A 7,500-nucleotide genomic window follows, 5' to 3' on the forward strand; every position below is an offset into this window, starting at 1 on the left:
CAGGAGAAAGGAAAGGACGAAGGGGGGAACTGGTAAGATGAGCTGGTATAAGAGAGAGAGAGAGAGAGAGAGAGAGAGAGAGAGAGAGAGAGAGAGAGAGAGAGAGAGAGAGAGAGAGAGAGAGAGAGAGAGAGAGAGAGAGAGAGAGAGAGAAAGGGGACGTGTGAAAGAGACAGAAGTAATTAAAGAGAAGGAAAGAGAAAGGGAAGGAAGGGTAGAAATTATATGGTATATGAAAGCTTACATCAAAGAGAGAGAGAGAGAGAGAGAGAGAGAGAGAGAGAGAGAGAGAGAGAGAGAGAGAGAGAGAGAGAGAGAGAGAGAGAGAGAGATTAAGGAACAATTTACAAGGAAGGAACACACGAGGAGCCAAATTCCTTGAACATAAACTTAGGGAGACACGAAGAAGAGGCCAATTAACTCTTTTTTCTCCCCGGCCACCCAGTCAAGCAGGTTTTTTTTTAGGTGTGTTTTTTTTTTTTACCTGTACTAATTAACTATGCAATTACCTGATTTTTAAGGCGTGTGATTATTGCGTAATTGAATGCGAACGAAAGCTGATCCTTCGCTTAATGGTCGCGTCGCTGTAGACTTTTGTGGCTCCGTGGATTTTAATGTTTATTAATCACCCTTTTTTTCTCTCTCTTTCTATATCTCCTTAATTACATTTTTTTTTTTTTTTTACAGAGAGAAAGGAGGAAAGATTTTTATTTTTATTTATTTATTTATTTTTTTTTTTGTATTCTGAGAGTCAACAAGCTCAGTAAATACAAAGACCAAAGAAGAGGAGAAGGAAAAGGAGGAAAAATACAAAGGAAACACAAACCCTGGCAAATCTGTTAGTTCTTAAATGGTTGTTTATGGCATACTACTACACACAGTAAAAAAGATATTAGCATAAACGAGAAGGGGGAGACGGGAGGTAGACGACGAGGAGGAAGAGGAGGAGGAGGAGGAGGAGGAGGAGGAGGAGGAAGACAGTATTCTAACATCCCACCCAAACTTTCCCTTCGCATCCAGCAGAGACCAAGAAAGAGCTGATGAAGTTTAGAGTCACTCCGGTCAAAGGAACGAAGCCAGCAGGAGATCACAGTGCAAGGGAAACTCAGCAAAGGCAATCAAGGAACGGACAGATAAAAAAATAACCACTTTACTGTTGCTGTTTCTTGATGGTAATGATTCTAAGGCGAAACTTCTGTGAATAAAACTTATCAAACCCTTTTTTGAACAACGGACATGAGAAAAAAGAAAAAAAAAGATAAGTGAAAAATGTAGCAAATTTAGTGTCCCCAAAAGAAAGTTAGAGAAGAGATTTATTTGAGTTCAGCCAAGTAACGTCGAGCTTTTTCTTCTAAGTGTGACGTTACTTAAGGTTGTAATTAATATACTCTGGCAGTCAGTCGCTCCAGGTGATGAGAGAAAAAAAAGTAAAAATAAGATGTTAATTAATGAAGATCACAGACTTTCCTGGTAAAAATATTGTGTTAATAAACTGAGTGTGTGTGTATTTTAAAACTCTCTCTCTCTCTCTCTCTCTCTCTCTCTCTCTCTCTCTCTCTCTCTCTCTCTCTCTCTCTCTCTCTCTCTGTAGGTTACGCTAATGGTCTTCACGTACACGAAATATGCATTACAAAAGAAGCTTCTGTTGTTTCCTTGAAGCAAAACAACGGAAGTAAAAATAGTTGAGGAGCGAGAAGATAAAAACAAGACTAATGTTCCTTTCCGCCTTGCAAATAAGAATTGAATAAAAAAAAATACAAATTGAAAGATAAAAGGAACAAAAGAAAAAAGTAGAGTGGAAAGAATGGAAATAAAAACTATACCAACGAAAAAGAAAAAAAGGGAAACTGAGAAAGAAAACAAGAAAAAATGTTGAAAAATTAAATAAAACAGAAAAGAGATACAGAAAGAAAGGAAAGCAAGAACGAAAGAAAAGAAACAAGAACGGAGAGAAACATAAGAAACAACAGTATTTGGCATGAAAAAGAACTATATGAGTAAAGAAAAAAATTCGAAAAGAAGAATGTAAGAAGATTAATAAACGTCATAAGGAAAGTGAAAGAGAAAAGATAAGTCACTGACCGCACACTCAGTTCATTACCACCAGATGACACCACCACCACCACCACCACCACCACCACCACCACCTATAACAACAACAACAAACAACAACATTCCAAGAAGCAGGAAAGGAATGAGAAAAAAATAAACAATAATTACCTGCCAATATAATAATTACCTAGCAATAATTACCTACCAAGTAAAAGTGATGGAGGGAGACAGGCGTAGACACACACACACACACACACACACACACACACACACACACACACACACACACACGTCCATCTTCAAGAAAAAAAAACCATGAAATTATAATTCAGAAAAAAAAACTACCTACTGTTCATCTTTCCTTTCTTACTTCCTTCTCCTCCTCCTCCTCCTCCTCCTCCTCCGGCAGCAGTGCCACCGGGGAATGTCAAAGGTCACAGTTGTAGTATTTTCACCAGGTATGATTGATGGTAATAAAGGCAGCAGTGATGGTGACGCAGGGTGACGGGGGAGGAGTACTGTGGTGGTGGTGACAGTGTCGATGATGGTGATGATGGTGTTAGTCAGGGTAGTAACAGTGGTGAGGGTGGTGGTGGTGTTTGTGAGGACAGTATTGGTGATGCAAGCATTATTAGACCTGATAAAGACTGGAGAGAGATTCTTAACTGATAAAGTAATTGATCTTGAACCTTAAGCGAAATTATCTCTCTCTCTCTCTCTCTCTCTCTCTCTCTCTCTCTCTCTCTCTCTCTCTCTCTCTCTCTCTCTCTCTCTCTCTCTCTCTCTTTTAGAAACCTGATCACGATTTTTACACCTTAAGAACACACACACGCGCGCACGCACACACACACACACACACACACACACACACACACACACACACACACACACACACACACACACACACACACACACACACACACGTCATCGGCTCCCAGCGGTGTAGAGTCCGCGGTTTAGTTAATGGAAGTGTTTGTCTTTGGAGAAGGAGGTTCCCACGGGTTCCAACACCCTCCCCCACAATCCTAAACTTTACCGATAACCAAACTGCGCCACAACCAAAGCTACTGCCCTAACACTACTACTACTACTGCTACTACTACTACTACTACTACCACTACAATTACTGCTGTTGCTACTATAATTACTACTCCTTTGCTCTTTACTATCCTGCATTTTGCTTTAAACTAAACGCTGCATCTTATCCCAGACAGCCACATAAAGGTCAACAGGTCTGGTGCTGTTTGTTCTTCCATTTATGCATTGCTATTACCACCACCACCACCACCACTACCACCACCACTCTCACCACTACATCAACTAAAACTACTACCACCACCACAACCTCTTAAGTCATCCTCGCGAAAGTCTCCGAACACACCAATACAACTACAACGATTACAACTATGACCACAAACATGGACCTCTTCCCCCTTCCTCCCCATTCCTCCCCCCTCTTCCCCTTCCCCTGTGCCTAAAGCTTCATTAACCGCTATTACCGCGACCAGCCCTAAAGTCTCTAATACATGACCAGCCAAAAGGTAAAGTTATAAAGGTACAAACCCTCGCTCTCCGGACCCGCCATAAGACATAATAGTTTGATTTCCACACTGAACACTAGAGGGAGTTTGTTATAGCTTGCTCGATGCGTTTCTTGGGGTTTGATGATAAATTGTAAAAGTTGAGTTGTTCTTTACTTGGTTTTTTTTCCCGTTAGTGTTGAAATGATGTCAGTTTCGTAAAGTTTCAGTCACTTAGTGTTTTAATTCCCGATGCGATGCTTAGATTTTGCTGATTCGATTGCTGAAGTTGGTTGAGTTTTGTTTTAGTTGGTTTTCCAGTTAGTGTTGAAATGGTGTCAGTTTCGTAAAGCTAAATTCAGTTACTCAGTATTTTAGTTCCCTGTGAGTTGTTTTATGTTTACTTTTGGTGGTATTGGACTTAAGCTTTATTTATTTATTTATTCATTGATTTAATTACTTGCTTTTTTTTTTTTTTTAATTTTAACGCTTTATATCAAGGTGAGAGTAACCGTTTAGTCATGGTGTCTAGTCAGTCAAGTGAAAAAAGTGTAATTACTTAAAAAGACATGACTGACTAAACACTTCCGTCATTTTAATTCATATGTACAGAAGCACTCCAATTAGCTATTTATACTTTTCTTTCTCACATGACTTTTTTTCTCTCTCATAGCGGCATGCATATTAAGTCACAGAGCATGATTTCAAATTCTTCCACGCATGAAAGTTTAAAGACCACTGGCGATTAACTTTTAAACTGTCTCTTTTTCACATAATTTCCTCTTTTTTTTTTCTGTGCCGACATGCACGTTAAGCCCAACAACAGCATCACACATTCCGTTACACATGAAAGTTTTACGACTACCTCAAATTCTGTGTTCCCTTCCTTCTCACATTCCTCAAACCAAGTTCAAAATCATCTCAATTCCTTCTGTTATTTATCTCCCTCTTGCCTTCTACGTCAATGTGTGGCTTTGGTCAGTAGCGTCACAGAACATCCCAAACGAAACTTCCACTTAAAATAGTTTCAAATCACCTCAAAATCTCTCTCTCTCTCTCTCTCTCTCTCTCTCTCTCTCTCTCTCTCTCTCTCTCTCTCTCTCTCTCTCTCTCTCTCTCTCTCTCTCTCTAGCTTTCCGTGTCAGTGTGTAGCCTCCGTCAGCAACACAACAGCATCCGTCATCTCAGCATTGCCATTAGACTCACGGCGCCACACATCCACACATCCACGCATTCCTCTCCCAGCCTCCCTCCCTCCCTCCCTCCCTCGGGTTCTCAGCACCAAACACACCCCCATCGCTTGTCACACCCCTCCCTCCCCCACCTCGCTTGCTGATGCGTGTCGATAGTGCTACTCAAATAAATGTTCTAAATGGTCTCGTGGTCTTGAAGTGGTTTGCCGGAGTGTGATAGCGACCACTACTAGGACCACTGGGAACGCCATCACCTGTTTCCTCCTCCACTGTGACACCCTCCTCCTTCTCCTCCTCCTCCTCCTTGCAACACACACCAGCAGCACAGCAACACTTCAACACTTCCTGGTGAAAACATAACAGGTGACGAAAGGAGGAAGATGAAAACATGAGGAGGAGGAGGAGGAGGAGGAGGAGGAGGAGGAGGAGGAGGAGGCTGGTTAGGTGTACGTGTAATGGGTAAGGAAGGTAGGTCGGTAGGTAGGTGCTCGAAGGCAGGTTAGAATTCAGAAGGAGGAGGAGGAGGAGGAGGAGGAGGAGGAGGAGGAGCTAGAAGAAGAAAAAAAAAGAGGTCGAAAAAGAAGGGGAATAGAAGGAAGAAAAATAATAAAAAAAAACAAGAATATTAGAGCAAATATCAACTGAATAAAGATGAAACGAACAACATTAGGTTCGCATAAATCAACGAGAGAAATGTGAACAATCAACAGTCGCAACAAGAAACACGAGGCAATAAAGAAAAAAAATAAAGGAAGAATAGGTACCTGGATACGTTATGTGGGAAAAAGATAAAAAGAGAGAGAAAGAGAGAAAAAAGAAAGAGCAACAACAAAATTAGAGGATGGAATTAGAGAAAGAAGAGGGCAGGTGTGAGGGCAGGTAATGATGGGGACTTTCCAAAACCTTCTCCACCATAGCACGTGACGGCCTTCCCTCCGTCAGGTGTGGGTGTTACCGCGCCTCTCGCATTACAGGTGAGGAGGTGAGTCAGTGAGCGAGTGAGTGAGTCTAGTGGGGAAGGAGGGGAAGATAAATGAAAACAACCCCCCTAACATAATAAAACAATACTTTCTTTTTCACAACAAAGAAATAATGGCGTGGTTTCTCTCTCCGTCTAGTTACATATATCTAGTTACATCTTGAAGTGATTTGTTTATTCACCAGTTCCTGTTTTTCTCGTAATACATGGTGTACCTTTCCTTTATCTTTTGTTTTCTCTTGATTGATTGATCGCTCTGAAATTGCGCAACGCATTCCTCTCAGCTAGGCCGCTTCGCACCGCGCACACACACACACACACACACACACACACACACACACACACACACACACACACACACACACACACACACACACACACACACAGTTGACACACATTTACGTTACTTTTTACAATCAAATTACATTCACTGAAGCCTTAAAATGGAAATAGCAGAGAGAGAGAGAGAGAGAGAGAGAGAGAGAGAGAGAGAGAGAGAGAGAGAGAGAGAGAGAGAGAGAGAGAGAATCACACTTACATACAATCCCTGCGTTTCTGTTCTGGAGCACCACTTACCTGCGAAAAAAGAAAAAAGAAACATTAAGAAAACATCTCCTGAATAACAACACGCAGAGAGATACACACAGAGAGACAGACACACGGATATCCGGCGGAGAAAACAAAGAGAATAACTGTAGCAAGTGAGCAGCGAGGAAGGAATTAAGAAACTTGGCGGAATAATGTAAAAAGACGTACCCTCATGTGTGTGTGTGTGTGTGTGTGTGTGTGTGTGTGTGTGTGTGTGTGTGTGTGTGTGTGTGTGTGTGTGTGTGTGTGTGTGTGTGTGTGTGTGTGTGTGTGTGTGTGTGTGTGTGTGTGTGTGTGTGTGTGTGTGTGTGTGTGTGTGTGTGTGTGTGTGTGTGTGTGGTTTGGACAGGTGTGTCAGGGAGAGCAAAAAGTGACAAATACTTAGTGTGGATAGCAGCCTCCAACCTTCTCTCTCTCTCTCTCTCTCTCTCTCTCTCTCTCTCTCTCTCTCTCTCTCTCTCTCTCTCTCTCTCTCTATTCCTCTCGCTCTTCCCTCCAGTCGCTGTTTTCACCTATTAGTTTAGGCCTAACGAGAGAGAGAGAGAGAGAGAGAGAGAGAGAGAGAGAGAGAGAGAGAGAGAGAGAGAGAGAGAGAGAGAGAGAGAGAGAGAGAGAGAGAGATTGTGTTCAAATAAATGCATTCACTTTTATTTTATCAATATTTTTCTTTCCTTATCGATGAAATTTGATTCAAGTAGCATTATTATTATTATTATTATTATTATTATTATTATCATTATTATTATTATCATTATTATTATTATTATTATTACTGCTCCTACTTTATTTGATGTTGTTGTTGTTGTTGTAGTTATTGTTGTTGATGTTGTTGTTGTTGTTGTTGTTGTTGTTGTTGTTGTTGTTGTTGTTGTTGTTGTTGTTGTTGTTGTTGTTGTTCATGCAATCGTACGCTTCATATTATTTTGTTACATCAAAAGGATTAAAGTAAAATAATATACAAGGAATTATATTTCAACTCTGCACTTCAAACATCAAATCATTTTATCATTTCTTATTCTTTTCTATTTTTCTGATTTTTTTTTTTTCGCTCAAATACAAATAACACATTTTACTTTCTACTGAGGATTATTTTTCCTTCTGAATAATAAACGAAATCACCTTTTGTTACCTTTTAACATTCTCTCTCTCTCTCTCTCTCTCTCTCTCT

At 40.6% G+C, this 7,500-nt stretch overlaps 1 protein-coding gene across 2 annotated transcripts in view; it reads right to left on the reverse strand.

Moving 5' to 3' along the window:
- LOC135106487 (nuclear pore complex protein DDB_G0274915-like) overlaps nucleotides 1-2,757 on the reverse strand; it is a 65,197-nt gene extending 62,440 nt beyond the window's left edge. The window contains exon 1 of one of the 2 annotated variants that reach the window (XM_064015533.1): nucleotides 2,402-2,757. The gene's annotated coding sequence lies outside the window, so the exon portion shown is untranslated. The remainder of the gene's footprint in view (nucleotides 1-2,401) is intronic. The other variant, XM_064015532.1, reaches the window with a different exon arrangement.
- Between the last annotated feature and the right edge of the window lie 4,743 nt (nucleotides 2,758-7,500).

The sequence above is a fragment of the Scylla paramamosain genome, chromosome 13 (assembly GCF_035594125.1).
Source record: "Scylla paramamosain isolate STU-SP2022 chromosome 13, ASM3559412v1, whole genome shotgun sequence".
Taxonomy (NCBI): Eukaryota; Metazoa; Arthropoda; class Malacostraca; order Decapoda; family Portunidae; genus Scylla; species Scylla paramamosain.